This window comes from Chiloscyllium plagiosum, unplaced genomic scaffold (genome assembly GCF_037043375.1).
Source record: "Chiloscyllium plagiosum isolate Xiang-an unplaced genomic scaffold, Cpla_swu_hap1 HiC_scaffold_4, whole genome shotgun sequence".
In the NCBI taxonomy this organism is placed as follows: Eukaryota; Metazoa; Chordata; class Chondrichthyes; order Orectolobiformes; family Hemiscylliidae; genus Chiloscyllium; species Chiloscyllium plagiosum.
In genome coordinates this window covers 132,205,770-132,223,006 of record NW_028270142.1, presented here as the reverse complement: position 1 = coordinate 132,223,006, position 17,237 = coordinate 132,205,770, and positions in this window count along the sequence as shown.

Here is a 17,237-nt window from a genome sequence, read left to right as displayed (position 1 = left end):
ATGCAAAGTTCAGAGGGGGATAGACAGTGTAGATACGAAGAAATGTTTCCCCTTAGTAGAGGAGTCAGTATAACCAGAGAACACATTTTAAAGTAAGGAGCAGGAGGTTCAGGGGTTTGAGGAAATAATTTTTCACCAAAATGGTTGTAGGTATATATAACTCATTATCTGAAATGGTGGTAGAAACATGAAACCTCAAGACATTTAAGAACTATTTAGATGTGCAATTTACAATGCAAATGGGCCGAGTGCTGAAAAATTGGATTGGAGTAGATGGATGTTGATGACCAGCACAGGCATAATGGGCCAAAGCATCTCTTTCCGTGCTGTAAAAACTCTATGTCTCCATGATTGATGGGTTAGGGTTCGGGTTAGGTAATTCAGATTTGTCCTGCTTTTTGATGGCAGGACATGCCTAGACAATTTTCCACACTGCCACATAGATGCCAGTGTTGTAGCTGTACTGGAACAGCTTAGCTAGGAGTGCAGCAAATTTTGTAGCACAACTCCTCAGTACTATTGTCAGAATGAAACACTTAGACTATCCAATGCTTTCAGCCATTCTTGATATTGTGTGGAGTGAATTGAATTGGCTGAAAGTATCTGTAATGCTCTGGAGGATGCCAAGACGGTTCAGATCTTTGTGCAACCTCCTTCTGCAATGACTTATTTAATTGTCCACTACCATTGAAAGACAGATATGATAGGACTGCAGATCTTAGATCTGATCCATTAATTGTGGAATTGCTTAGTTTTATCATTTACATGTTGCTTACACAGCTTGATATATAAGTAGTCCTGTCTTGTAGTTTCAGCAGGATGTTGCCTCATTAGTAGGTAGAAAATGATGCTGCGATGAAGACATAAGGATGTTGCAGATGAATATAGACAGATTAAGTGAGTAGAGAAGAATCTGTCAGATGGAGATAATGTGAGAAAATATGAATTATTCATTTGGTGGGAAGAATGAAAAAGCAGAGTATTACTTGAATGGAAAATAATTGTAAAATTCTCAGGGCCTGAGGGATTTTGGTCTTCTCGTGCATAATTCACAAAATGTTAGGACGCAAATACAGCACATATTCAACAAAGCTAATGGAATGCTCTCCTTTATTATGAGAGGAACTGAATATAAATGATACGCTTCAGTTTTAAAAGCATTGCTGAGACCAGATCTTGGATACTATGTGCAGTTTTAGTCTCCTTAGTCTGCTTGGCAAGTTGCTCCTTTTCCTACTAAACTCTTCCTCCGTTAGAACTACACATCTTGCTCTGTTGCTCAGGATGTCCATCTCTTCTTCACTGTGCACTTCTACTACTGAGATCCCTTTCACCTTACAGTGAAAGACAATCACATTAATGTATCCAAATTTGCTCATGATGCAATGCTATGGGGGAACGTAGCTGTGAGAAAGATGCAAAGAGGTATCAAAAGAGATTTAGGCAACTTCAGCCAGTGGGCACCCAGCTGGCAGTCAGAGTTTGATGTGTAGAAGTGTGAATTTATTCACATTGGGACAAGGAGTAGAACAGCAGAATCAGCTGGATTTTCCAATAGCCTGACAGTCGGCATTATAGTGTAGGTGGAAGTTAAGGATGGGGACCCTGCAGAATCCCTATCCTAGTACACTACCAAGGAATGGCCCAGGAAATTGTATATTCTGCTGGGCATTTACTCTCATAACAGCACACAAACCAACAGCCACTCTCAGACAACAACTCACCAGGACAAAGGACCTGATACCCTACAGGAGCAAAACCAATGTAGTGTACAAAATCCCATGCAAGGACTGCACAAAACACTACATAGGACAAACAAGAAGACAGCTAATGATCCGTATCCATGAACACCAACTAGCCATGAAACGACACGACCAACTATCTTTAGTAGCCACACATGCGGATGACAAGCAACATGAGTTCGACTGGGACAGCACTACTATTATAGGACAAGCCAAATAGAGAACAGCCAGAGAATTCCTAGAGGCATGGCACTCATCCACAGATTCTATCAACAAACACATCGACCTGGACCCAATATACCGGCCACTGCAGCGGACAGCTGGAACTGACAACGGGAAGCGGCAAAGACAAACCACTATAAATGCCGGAGGAAACATCACAGAAGTGCTTCACAGGAGGCTCCCAAGCACTGAGGATGTCACCTAGACAGGGGATGAAACATCTGCAACACAAATTCCCAGCTCGGCGAACAGAACCACAACAATGAGCACCCAAGCTACAAATCTTCTCACAAACTTTGAACCTCTATGTCTAAATCTCCTGAAAAACTCCATTTAAATTGGAGAGGTTGGAGCATTCCAAGTAATTAAGTAAAAATTAAATTTAAAAAAATCAAATTAAGTAAATAGCTATTCAGATCCAAGATAAAGAAAAGACAAATGAAGATTAGTTGTAGAGATTTACCTCAAACAACCTTTACTTGGTACTGCATACTGGTAGAGGTATCAAATCCCACAAGGTATCCGGTGTGGTCATCTGGGAAATTACAATATTCTTTAGAAGGATATAGTCTTTGAGTGGCTGTCCAGTCACAGCATACTTTGGGAACAATTAACCTGTGACTGATTCTGGTTTGGCAAGAAAAGGAGAGATGTCCTCAGTGATCATGTGCAAAGGAATGAGGGAAAGAAACTGCATCTATTCCCAAGGTGAAGTATGCTGTCCTTGCTGACATTGTGCCTCTTCAGCCCTAACTACCTGGAGGTTATGCAGTGCACAGTGTCTTTATAAGGCTACCACATGATATTTAATGTGGCTTTATATCTAAATTAATTCATCATACTCTTGTGCTACTTTCCCTGCTCAAGAATGATATTGTAACAGTGCTACTCAACTCAAGGAATATGCACCAAATTTCTAAACTTACCTATCTGAATTAAACCAAGTCCTGTCTATAGGATAATTGTTTATATTAACCTGACTGTGTGTTTTATATATTGTTGTACTGTACTTTGCCCTTCCGTTAGTGCAGTGATCTGGTGTTGAATCTCACACTGAGACTAAATGCACACTAACAATTCAGTCTGTATTAAAGAAGATATTGCAAGTTGAATTAGGCTTAGTGCAACTTAGTTTTGCTGCATGTAACTTAGTACCATAACAGTCTATTTCTGAGGACTGTGTTCTATGATTAGTAAAAGCATGTATTCAATCAACATTTATAGGACCATGACCTTCTTCATTAGGGCCTTTTCTGTTACTCTTACTCAGCCCAGGAATGTACTGATGGAGAGGTTTCTACACAAACACTCTGGCTGCACTCTGGACCTGATAAGAATTTGAATTAACACAACAAATACAGCTCATTTTTTTAAGATACTCAATGAGATCAAAGGAATAATCTAACACAGAAGTTTTATTACCAAAAACTCTACCCTTGAAGTTTAAGCATGAAAAGCGGGAGTATGCTTTTATTTGGTTGTTTTGATCTTCTTTGAGCCCTGAGAGCTTAGTGAGATCAACATGCTGAACATGGTCCAAAAGTTAAAAGGATATCTTAATGTTCTATAGAAGTTACTAATTATATACAGAAAAATGGAAAATAGTGTAATATTCATTGAGCAATGCTGTGTATATTTGCCTTTATGATCCTAATCGGCTGTGCTTGTGACTTTACAAGGCAACTTGCATGTCGTAGTACGTTTAAGATTAGTCACAATTTTGCACTTGTAAAAACACTTGAGGAAAATCTTGTTCTAGAGGTAGGACCAAACTCTCCAAACCTAGTTGCTATATCAGTGATGAGAAATATGCTGCTGGTATTCATCTCACTGCAACAATAGTGTCATTATGGCACAAGATGAAGCTATTTGGTCCATCAAGTCCATGCCAGCCCACTGTGGAGCAATCCAATACATAGAAAGCCTGCCAAGTGTATTAGCAATCAACCAAGACTTGAGCTAATTGAACAATAATTAAAAAACCTTGACTTGCAAATCTATATAAAATCAATTTGGAAAACTGAAAGAGCATTTTTAAAAAAATGTGGTATTGAACAGTTAATTAAATTCTCGGAGAATTGCTTCGAATGTAGGTCAATAAATCTGTCAATCCTCAGTGCCAGGCTAGTGTCATAAAAAGTAGGGAACAAAGGGAGGAGAAACGTATTTTGCACTCAAAAACCAAAGAATGTTTGGGATAACCTCAACTTGATAGTTCTAGCATGCTTTGATGGATACTGTATTAAGGCAACTCAGATCCTGAACTCTCAAATTTGTGTTTGGCACAAATGAATTCAGAACCTGGCATTGCACACCAAAGTTAGGAATCTTCTCATGGTAGTCAGCAGTCTTCAGTCAAGTCAAGGGATATGGCCTTCAGGTAGGGCTGGCAAAGTAAATGAACTGGAGATTCCAATACCAGTCCAGGGGTTTAGACACAGTCAGTTAGAAGACAGGGCAGTCCAAGTCAGGATGCTCTCCATATAAGAGATGAGGAGCCAAGTGTCAGTTAGTCCATTACCCATCTTGACTTTATCCATCTTCATGTAGGCTGTGTTTTTCCTGGAATGAGGAAAAGTCAGGTATTACAGGAGATAAAAGTTGGTGTTGCAGTTTTGGAAGTGTCCCAAATGAATGAGTAGGCAGCATAGAGGGCACACAGGGTTAGTGGTTGTTGCAATTGTTTGAAATTTGACATCCTTGCATTTGTCCTGATGCATGCAAGACAAAAAAGTTTCCTCAAGAAAAGTGTAAATTATGAACACGCACAAAATAGCTCAGTGCTATTCCCAATTTGCCAGCACTACATGCTGACATGACAATGGAAATCCCTTTAATATATGAGCAGGAGCCAAGATGAAGCAGCTCATGATTCATTTCCCAGTCAGATAAATGTGCATGTGGGCAAATTGCATGCGCATTTTTACTCAATGAGAATACATTTGCCTTGAGGTTTCACACACTTGCAGCTGTACTAAAAAATACTTGGAAGACTTCAAATACACCTCCAGCACTGGAAACATAAATAAATGATATGGTTACTCTTACCACAAGAAAGTGTTTATTTAACAGATGAGTGTCAACATAGCTAATCAGGAGCTGACAGAAGAACTGTAATATTACAGGAAGTCATTTACTGTATACATAATATTTACGAGCAACTTAAAATTATTCTCTCTGATATTAGCTTACAAGTCATCAGCATATTTGTGTTAAATTCCTTTGTGTTTTAATTTGTTGGTCTATTTCAATAAGCTCTAAGTTTTTCTGTATATTTTAAAACGGTCAATGTTGACCATCTATAAATAAAAAACAACTGTCATACCAACATAAATCCAAGTAAAGGATCCACACTAAAGTAAATTTCCATTCAGCAACTAGCACCAAAAATTATCCATGTCTTCAAAGTATTGCACTGAAAAGAAGCTCAAGGCCAGTCTTTGAGATCAGGAACATAAGCCCTGTGACAAATTATGGCCCCACAAGGAAATAATTTTCAACCGAATGTAAATATTCTGTCACTAATTTTATACTGCTACTCCTAACAATATTTTTGCAGACTGAAAACCAATATCTTCCCAATGTAGAAAAATCTTAAAATATTCAGTCTACTAGAGCCACGGCAGCAAATTCCACAATTTGCTATAAAAGCTGACTCATCCTCAAGACAAGTATACAAAAAGGTTATTCAAGATTACAAAGCGATCTTGATCAATTAGGTCAATGGGCTGAGGAGTGGTACATGGAATTTGATTTGGATAAATGCAATGTATTGGTAAAACAAACAGGGGCAGGACTTATACAATTAATGGTCAGGTCCTGAGTACTAGTGTAGAACAGAGAGACCTACAGGCTTAGATACATAATTCTTTGAAGTTTGTGTCACAGTGTAGATAGGGTTAAGAACACTTTAACACACTTGCCTTCATCACTCAGACTTCCGAGTGTAGGAGTTGGGACAGCATGTTGAGTTTGAACAGGATGTTGGTGAGGCTTGTTCATAGACACCCCACAGTATGGAAGCAGGCCATTCAGCCCTTTGAGTCCACACTAACCCTCCAAAGAGAACCCATGCAGACCCATCCCTCTCCCTATTCTATCCCTGTAACTGTGCATTTCCCCATGGCTAACCCACCTAGCCTGCATACTATGGGCAATTTGGCATGGCCAATCTATCTAACCTGTACACCTTTTGGACGACAGGAGGAAACTGGAGCACACAGCGGAAACTCACACAGACACAGGGAGAATACGCATACTCCACACAGACAGTTGACCAAGGGTGGAATCAAAGCTTGCTCCCTGACATTGTGAGGCAGCAGTGCTAACCACTGAGCCACCATGCCACTCTCTGGAGTACTGCATGCAAATCTGGTCGCCCTGCTAGCAAAAAGATTTTATTAAACTGAAGAGGGTTCAGAAAATATTTACCAGAATGTTGCCAGGAATGGCGGGTTTAGAGTTATTAAAAACAGGCTGGATAAGCTAGGACATTTTCACTTAGGAGGTTGAGAGGTAACCTTACAGAGGTTTATAAAATCATGAGGGGCTTAGATAAGGTGAATAGCAAAGGCTTTTTTTTCCATAATGTGGAAGGGTTAAAAACTAGGGCACATATTTTTAAGGTGAGCAGAGAAAGATTTAAAAAGGATATGAGGAGCAACGTTTTACACAGAGAGTGGTTTGTATGTGGAATGAACTGCCAGAGAAAGTGGTGGATGCAGGTACAGTTTCAAAGTTTAAAAGAGATTTGGATAAGTACATGAATAGGAAAGGTTTGGAAGGATATGAGCCAGATGCAAGCAGGTGGAACTAGTTTAGTTTGGGAACATGATTGACGTGGACTAGTTGGACTGAAGTGTCTGTTTCCATGCTGCATGCCTTTATGACTCAATCTCAAAGATTTGGCTAACTGATGAACTCATGGCAATAACACAGACACTTGGGCAAAGATAGAAACAACACTGAACAATAATTCTATTATTTTATTGACAGTAGCAGTCCTCTTTTGTAAATACGTGAAAAATACTTTGATTATTTTCTGGTCAGTAAGAGTGTTTAGAATGTGGGTGAACAAATATTCACAGCATAAGATGGACATTATGTCAATCTTAACCATATGTTTCAAGCCACGATTTTGAGCTATAATAAGTAACAGAGTAAAGACATTCGGAGGAATAACTTCTGCGTTGTTCCTTTGTATATTAAACCCATTTATTTTTACTTGGTTAAACATCTGTCAAAGATACAGAAGATTAATTTATATGAAGAATGAGATGAGAATATTTTCCAACCAAAGAGTGGCATTAGCACACAATGAGATCATTTTTTTGGACGTGTGAGAGAAATACATAAAGCTAAGTACTTTACTGATACCAAGTGGATATTTTGAGGATCTGTACCTCTTATGTTTATACAATGTGTACAAAGTACTGAACTTTCCACTAAATGCGAAAAAATAGCTTGATGCGAATGTAGGTCCTACATTAGTTTGGCACAAGATCAAAATTTTTAAGTGCCCTGGAATTAAGGCTTGTGCAAACTGACTGAACAGTGTGAGCTAGTGCAGCCTTAGTGTTCCCAGAAACTTGCTAATTTGGCAGTCTTAGCTGCAACACAAATTAACATATTTCTGTACATGAAGGGTGTTTTGCTTGTATTGACATTGCTAAAACAAATTATGCAAGTCTTAGCATTTTTCGATTCATGGGTACGTCATTGCCAGATAAAAACCTCAACTGGAGTCAGACGTAGCTGGCACTATGAGGAAAAGGTAAGTTATTTTTGTCAGATTGATAACAACATTTTCATGCAACTCAGAGGAGGAGGGTCTAGAGGAGAAGGACAGGGTGGTTTTCACAAGACCATAAGGAATGAGGAGTGAGCAATGTGGCCCTTTGAACTTGCTCTGCTATTCAGCAGCTCATTCTGACTGCAGCCTCAAATGTTGGGTCCCACAAGATGAAAGATCTGTCTGTCTAACTCAAGCTTAAATATATTCATCTTCAGTCCTTTCTGGGGTAAATCATTCCATAGATTAATAACCCTCTAAGAAAAGAATTTCCTCCCTATCTCAGTCTGAATGAGAGTTCATTTACTTCTAGATTCCCTCATGAGGGGAAACATTCAACACCTGTGCTGTAAAGCCTGCTCATAATCAGTGTGTTGCAATAAGATCACCTCTCATTCTTCTGAACTCCAACCAGTACAGATCCAATCTGCTGAATCTTTCTTCATAGGTCAACCCGAGACATATTTAGGCACAGGATGAGGCCATTCAGCCATTTTAGTCTGGCCCAAAATTCAATTTTATTGTAAATGATTGATTCTTCAATAACCTTGACATGCCTTTGATCTATTTCCCTTGATATCTTACCTAACACAATCTTAGTCTTGAACATGCCAATTGTCGAGTGCATCCACAGCCTTTTGGGTTAAAAAGTTCCAGATTTCTTCTCCAAAGTGCTTACTGAATTGACTCCTAATTGGCCTTGTTCTAATGCCAAGATTAAGCCTCCAACCCACCATCAGACAAAATAATTTTCTCTTTCTATCCCGTTATAATTTAAACACCTGGATTTGATCAGACCTCAGCTTTTTAAACTTGAAGAGATATACGGTAAAAATATGCAATCCATCCACACAGTTTAGCTCTTAAAACCCTGATGAATCTGCATCATATCATCTCAACAGCTAATATATCTTTCTGGAGGTACAGTGATCAAAACTGAATGAAGTACACGAAATGGGCTGTAAACATGGTTCTGTCCAACTGAAGCAACACCTTGGATATATTTATATTCTAGTTCCCTTCAGATAAAGACCAACAAATCGCTTATCCTTTTGACTGTATTTTTTTACCTTTCTTCTAACTCTTTGAGTTCCCTAAATTCTTCGTTTCTTCGATCCAAAGTGAATCACCTCATATTTTGCTATAATGAACAATTTGGCCCACCTATATTGACTCTTTCATTTTTAAATCCTTGCTCCAATTTACATAAAATATTATGCATCCTGGCTTAATCTGCAAACTTGGATTGCTAGCCCTTCATCCAAGTCATTGATAAATATGGGGGAAAAGCTAACACTTCAATATAGATTATTATTTGTCACATCCTGCCAAACAGATTGTTCGCATTATCTCACTCTCTGTCTCCTCCCAAGATGTCATAGGGTTATATCCATTTTTGTACACATTGCATTGTGAAATGTTGAATTATCAGACTTCTCAGGGGACCTTATATTGATAGAATAGCATGATTGATACAAAAGAACCGGTAGATGTGGTGTACTTGGAATTCCAAAATGCATTTGGCAAGTTGTCACATCAAAGGTTACAGCACAAGATAAATTCACATTTGTAAGAGGTAAGACACTAGTATAGATAAAAGTTTGGATAACAAACAGAAGGTAGAGAATATGGATAAGTGAAGCTTTCTCGGATTGGGAACCTACAATGATTGGAGTGCCACAGGGTCTAGTGCTGGTATTCGCAATTTATATCCATGATGTTGATAAAGGGACTAAATTTGCAGATGACACCAAAGTTAGTTTGGAAATAGAGTCATAAAGGGATAGAGTTTTTGTAACATGGAAAGAGGCCGTTTGGCCCACCATGCCCATGCTGGTCATCAAGACCTATCTATTTCAATCCCATTTCCCAGCACTTGGCTGCTAGCCTTGTATGATATGGCATTTCAAGTGATAATGGCTCCAAACCCATAGCAAAGTGATTGATTCTAAATTGTCCTAGCAAGCTAGTCAGTTGAACGGCAGCTAAAGATGGGCCAGTGATGTCCCTATCCCACAAAAGATTAATGGGATAAAACAATGCCTCCTTGATTTTTCCAGATTCAATAGGAGGATCATCAAAAAAAAACCTGCTCATATCTTTCTTTTCAAACGTAAATTAAGGGAACATTTCGCTGAGCATCTCAGCCAGGCCTGCAGGGGCTGACCGGATCTCCCAGTTGCCACCCATTTTAATTCCCTTTCCCAATCCCTTTCTGACATGACCATCCTTGGCCTCCTCCATTGCCACAATGAATCAAATTGGAAGAACAAACACTTCATCTTCCGCCTGGGCAACCTACAGCCTAGAGGACTCAACATTGAGTTCTCCAATTTCAAATAACCTCCCTTCCCATCTCCTCCCCCCTTCCATTCCTCTCAGCCACCTACCGGATTCATCCCTCCCATTGACCAACCAGGTCACACCCTCTACCTGTCTTCACCTACCCACACCTCACCACACTGCCCCACTCCCTTTATCTGCAGACCCCTTTATACCCACCCCCAGTCCTGAAGAAAGGTTTCACCCGAAATGTTGACTTCTCCATCTCCTGATGCTGCCTGGTTTGCTGTGTACTTCCAGCCTTCTGCTTGTCTACCCAGTATCTTTCTTGAAGCCAGCTTCACAAATATTAAGGCAATTAAACTTTACAAACTGGGAAACTTATCTGAATGGCTAAAAGATATGTTCTTCATTAAGCCCTGCTTGCTCAACTGTCAAATGACAAGCATGTTGGGACGGCTAAAGAAAATGCACCACAGACACTTTGAAGCTCTCCTTGAAATGGAGCTGATTTGACATAAATGACCAGGAGGAACATTTTTCAGAGTATGCAAGATATTGTGCATCATACTTTATGTTCAAATGCTTTAACAATGAGACAGAGTGGTGCAAAGAAGGAAAGAAAATGAAGCAAATCCTGCTTCACTATCTCATCAGTTATCCTAATCCATGTGCCCAGAGGTCTCTAGATTGAGAATCAGTCTGTTCAGTTACACTAAGATCTACAGGACAAACTTGTGTCTCTAAGTAGATGTAATCCTCAAATTGAGACAGCAGAAGATAAATAAAGAGGAGATTAATAGAGGTGTTAAAAATTTAAGGATTTTGATTCAGTAAATGAGGAGAAACTGCTTTCACTAACAAAAAAATGCTCACACCATTTAAATCAGGTTGAGCTTGCTTCCAGAACAGAAATAGGCAGGCAGTCAGTAAACTGAGGACAGTCAAGTGACTAAGGTGTTCTAGTACAGGGTACGATGGTGTCTGAGCTGTCAGTTGGATTTCACAGTGGACTGAGAAATGAACTATGTAATTTGCTTAATTCCTGCAATGCTGAAATGATATCTTTTATTGTGAGCTGATTGCAAGTGTAAGGCTTCACTTGACTCATTGAGATAAACAGGATGGAAACAATTCTTGTTTAATGTCTTTATTTGAAGGGCCACAGTCCCACACTGCAGTCCGATAAAATCTGTAGATAGCATTTTCCATGAATTATCAAAGAGAGTGTCCAGGGAGGCACCTCTTGACAAGGGAGCTCAGCAGATGGAAAAAGATTTATCTGAACTTTGTTCTTGTTTGCTATAAGAATTACAGTGGTGTAACAAGAAACCTTACGCCCACGACTAAAACGCATGAGTGGCCAGAGCTAAAGATACAATCACTGCAAAAGAGATGAACTACAGAGAATCAGAAGCAATAATTTACACAAAGTATGCCTGCTTTAGCGAACTCTGGTAAAACAACACTTAATTTTGATTTCAGAAGGTGTTTATTAATTTATAACACCTAGTATTAAATATTCCCTGTAATAATTCATAATAAAGGTTCAAGCTGAATTTTTAAAAATGCTATTTTGATATCAACAGACAATAATGAGAGGTTTACAGGACCCAGCATTAAAATCCAATCCCTTTAAATGTAAATTAGATTGCATTTTGAAGTCACTACTTTGCAGTACTTGTTTCAAATAATTAATCCTTAAATAAAACAGTGGACCTAAAATGTTTGATCAGTAAAAACAGGTGAATCTATTTTCTAATTTGAGAAAATTAGTTAACATGCAAATAATACTTTGTGTCAACAAAATTGGGCAGAACATCATATCAATTCCCGGAGTTCCATCATACTTTCTGGCTTAATCTGCATCCACCTGCCAATTTAGTATCTTCAGTGTACTTCCAAATCCAAGTTCCCTGCATTTGTACTGACTAATATAAATTAAGATTGGTAAAGCACAGAGGAATTATGGAATTATAGAAATTTTCAATAGTGAAAGAAGACATTCAGTCCATCATGTCTTCATTGACCAAAAAGTAGCCTTCTTACCTAACCCATATTTTCTGTTATTTGTCTCTAGCTTTGTCAGTAATGACACCTCAAACACATAAACAAATGTGTTTTAAATGTCAAGAGAATTGCTGCTTCTACCATTGTTTCAGGTACTGATTTCCACATTTCCATCATCCTTTTGATGAAAGAATTCCACCTTGAAATCACCATTGATTCTCCGACTTCATGCCCTAAAACTATGCCTGTTGGCTCTGTAACCTCTAAGGCGATAGTAATGGGCTGTTTGTAGCCACTCTAGACCCCTCAAATTTTATATAATTTGATTAAATCTCTCCTCAGATTGCTCTGTTTGAAAAGAAACCGCAATAACAAATCTGATCTTACCTCATAACTAAAATTCTTCAATCCAGCCCAAAAGCTTGTAAATCTCCCTTGTATTCTCTCTAGTAGAGTTATATTTTTCTTACAGTACAGTGACCAGACAGTCCAAAACTGTTGTCTAACAAATTGTACAGTCGCAGCATAACCTGCCATCTTGCAAATTCCATGCTTCGGCTAATAAAGGAAAATATCCCGTATGCCTTTTTGACCACATTATGTATCTGTCCATGGATCTGTGGACATGCACTTTAAGTTCCCTCTGTTCCTCTACACTTTCGATAGCCAACTATTCACTGTACCTGTTTTGTTAGCCTTCCCCAAATGCATCACGTTATACATCCCCACGTTAAACTCAATTTACCGAATGCCACCATCTGTCTAATTAATTGATGTCTCAATGCAATCTACAGTTCTTTTTAATTATCAGCCACGCGCCCCCAATTTTTTAATAGTCTGCAGGTTGTTAATTATATACCCTGCATTTAACCTTAAGACATACATTAAAGCACCAAATGAACAGAATGAAGGTGGGGAGAAGTGATGGCTTAGTAGTATTATCACTAGACTATTAATCCAGAAATTAGATTAGAGTGGTGCTGGAAAAGCACAGCAGGTCAGGCAGCATCCGAGGAGCAGGAAAATCGACGTTTTGGGCAAAAGCCTTTCATCAGGTTTGAATCCTGCCTCAGCAGATGGTGGAATTCAAATCCGACTAAATAAATCTGGAATTATGAGTCTAATTATGACCATTGCGAATGTTAGAGAAATACCCATCTGGTTCACTAATGTCCTTGAGAGAAGGAAATCTGGTCTCCTTACCAGTTGTAGTCTATATATGACTTTGGAACCACAGAAATGTGGCTGATTCTTAACCACCCACTGGGCTATTAGAGATGGACAATAAATGCTGGCCAGTCAGCAACACCTGTGTCCGATGAATGAAAATAAACAAACCTAGCACTGAGGCATGTGGAGCCACACTGGAAATAACCATCCAATCACATAAATAACCAGATAATTTTATGCCCGACTTTCCATTTTGTCTTGAATCTCATGGGTTCTTTGCTTTGTGACCAATTTCCTTTGTCGAACCTCATCAAAAGTCTGGTTGAAATCCCTGCAGACTACATCAAATGTATTCTTCACATCAAGCTTCCTTGTTATTTCCTTTCAAAATTTCAATCACATTAGTCAGCTTTTATGGTACAGTGGCAGTGCCTCTACCTCTGAGTCAGGAAAACTGGGTTTAAATCCCACCTGCTCCAGAGTTGCGTTATAATGTCTCTGAACAGGTTGATTAGGAAAATATTACTTACTTTTTTTAGAAGGAGGCTGGATTTCCAAACACAGTAAATAGGTCAATAGGTCACTGAAAGCTGAGGAAGGTGCAGCAAGCTATTAGGATAACTAATGGAACATTAGTCTTGATCACAAGAGAATTTGAGTACAGGAGTAGAGAAATCTTGCTTCACTTGTGTAGAAGCTGGGTGAGGCTGCACCAGAGTCCTGTGTGCAGTTTTTGTCTCCTCATCTCAGGAAGGATATCATTGCCATAGATGGAGTGCAACAACCAGACTTGGGATGGCAGGACTGTCCAATGAAGACAAATTGGGCAAACTGTATCTGTATTCTCTAGACCTTTGAGGAATAAGAGGTGACCCATTTGAAACCTACACAGTACTTAAAGGAATATACAGCATAAATATAGATAAAATGTTGCCCCTCACTGGGGAATGTAGAACCAGGGGCACAACTTTAAAAAAAAAGAGGATGTCTCTTAGGATCAAAATGAGATTTCTCTTTCACTTAGAGGTTTATGAATCTGTGGAATTTTCTACCCCGGAGCACTGTGGAAACTGAATCTTTGAATATATTCAGCCATAATCATACTAAATAGCAGAGCAGGCTTGAGGGGCTGAATTGCCTACTCCTGCTCTTGTTTCTTATGTTCTTATATTAGTTCAGAGTAGAGATTGATAGATTTTTGATTAAATTGTTAAAGGATAGTGTAGGTCAAAGGCACTGAAATGGATGACCAGCCATAATCGTATTAAATAACACAGCAGTCTCGACAGGTTAAATGGCTTACTTCTGTTCTTATGTCCATTTTAGGACACACCAAAATATAAGTTAACAAAGCAAAGTTGAGTCTGGTACAATGAATACAAAAGCAAATCAGTGCCTTGTATTACCAAAGAGATCTTTTTCTTGTTACAAACCCTATAGCTCTTGGATGCAAATCTATTAAACAAAACTTCTTGACTTTCAAGAAACGTTAATTATTTTGGACAAATATTCTACTTCTAAAACAAATATAAATGATTACTCTCCTATTGCTTTAATATCTAACTGTTTTTTCTGTTCCCTCAGAGATTAAGTGGTGAAGCTATTTCACACAATAGATTAAAGTTAGTCTATCTTGCTATGACAGCATGCATGCTTGATTTCACTGCTGCTAGACAGTGGTGGGGAGGGAAGGAGGTGAGTGTGCATGTTAAAAAAAGCTCAGTCAGATTCCTGTAGTCAATGGAGTGATCCTTATTGGAACGAGACAGGATCAGAAATCAGGTGAATACTGGATTGAACTCTGCTGAAATCGCTGCCATAGAGGAGATAATCAGCAGGCACTCACTGTTCAAGCTCACACATTAAGAACTGGCACATGGGACAGGTTGCCATTGCTGACACACTATAAACTCAGCTTCCAGTGAGGGGCACTAAATAAGAGCATTCCAAAAAAAAGAAAAGCAAATTTGCTGAGCTCTGTTCTCTACATTGGCCATTGCAGTTTCTGGTTTTACTCAAATTGTACTGTTGGCAACCTTCCAATCTTGGAATGTAAAATGGTGCATGTCCTGAAAGAGATCTGAGGTCAATAAGGTTCAACAATCCAATTACTCCTTTTATAATGAAACTTGCTTCATGTTGCTGTAATAATCTGAAATGAGCTGTAATCATGCACTTAATTTTCTGTAACCACTTTTTCATAGATTCTCTAAGCCCTATTAAAATCATTTGGATAATAACTTTTTCACTATTTAAACTAGACTTACAGGGAGATCGTCCGTTCTAATCATTTACTAGTTACAATAGAATTAAAAGCTTGCTTTTATCTTAATCAAAGTAAGCTCATTTTCTGAAGTCATTTACTGACAATGTATTTTGCACAGCACTCGTTTAAAAAAAGATGACTACAAGAAGAATATCATCAACATTTTTGTGTTAAATCTATGTGCAGTAATTCATATATAAGTCTTTTCTATATAGCTAATGCTTATGATGAACACTCCACAATGGCAGTAATTCACTGCTCCAAAGTGAATTAACTGTTGTTTCTAAGCACGTCACAGTTGTTCATCACTTTAGTTTAATTGTTTCACTTGCTTAATTTTTCTTTGCCAAAACTTGTAAATATAGCATTCCATTCAAGGCAATATAGTCAGAGAAAGGATCTTTGGTCCAATGAGCCAACTCCTGTTACAGACTATGTATAATGTGTCCCCATTTACTTCATGTTATCAATGCTTTGACCAACAAAAGGATGCAGGTGAAACTCCAGAACATCAGAGGGCAGCATAGTGGCTCTGTGGTTAGCACTGCTGCCTCGCAGTTTGATTCTAGCCTCACTATGTGTGTGGAGTTTGCATGTTCTCCCCGTGTCTGAATAGGTTTCCTGCAGGTGCTCTGGTTTCCTCCCACAATCCAAAGATGTGCAGGGTAGGTGAGTTACACAAGCTAAATTGCCCATAGTGTTCAGGGACGTGTAAGTTATGTGCATTAGTTAGAGGTAAATGTAGGGGAATGGGTCTGGTGGGTTATGTTTTGGAGGGTCAACGTAAATTGTTTGGGCCAAATGGCCTGTCCCTACACTGTAGGGATTCTATGATCTACCTTTTTACAAATCACCACTATTTCATTCCTGCAGCTTACTCTCCCACAGATGATAATACCTTGACCACTTACTATTTGTTCAATTTCTGTCATTTTAGTTTACAATGCCTGTGAATGATATTTCTGTATTTTAAGTGGGCTGATCTAAATATCTATGATAAAATTAACCAACCAACATTTAATTACTCAGTTACCTTAGCATTGGAGTTAGCAAACAAACTCAGAGCACAGATTAAAAAAAATTGTAGATGCTGGAAATCAGAAATTAAACAGAAATTGCTGGAGAAACTCAGCAAGTCTGGCAGCATCTGTGGGGAACAAGCACAGCTAACATTTCAGGTCCAATGATCCTTCCTCAGAACTGCTTTTCACTTGGAAAGTTTTGGAAGATACAGTACAGTATACAGAAGATGGCCTAGAGGAGGAGGGGAAGAGTAAGCAATAGATGGAGATGGAGGCAAGAGAGAGAGAAAACAACAGTTGGATGGACAAAGCAATGGGCAAAGGTCAGCCTGGGAGAATCAATAGCTGCTAATGGGGACAATTAGTAACTGACAGCATGTTAGTTGTGGTAACACCCTATGTGATGACAAAGCCTGGTGTGTGGAGGTTGGGGTAAAGACAGGGAAGGAGGTGTTCAGTCTCTAAAACTATTGAAACAAAAATAGAACTTGCTGGAAAAGCTCAGCAGGTCTAGCAGCATCTATGGAGAGAAATCAGAGTTAACGTTTTGGGTCGAATGACTTTTCCTAAAATTGTTGAAATCGATATTGAGATCGGAAGGCTGCAAGCTTCCCAAGCAGAAAGTGAGGTGCTCTTCCAGCTTGTGCTGAGCTTTGCTGAAGCCTTGCAGCAAGCCTGAGACAGAGTTGTTTGTCAAGGGACAAGGTTGTGTGTTGAAGTGGCAGGCAACT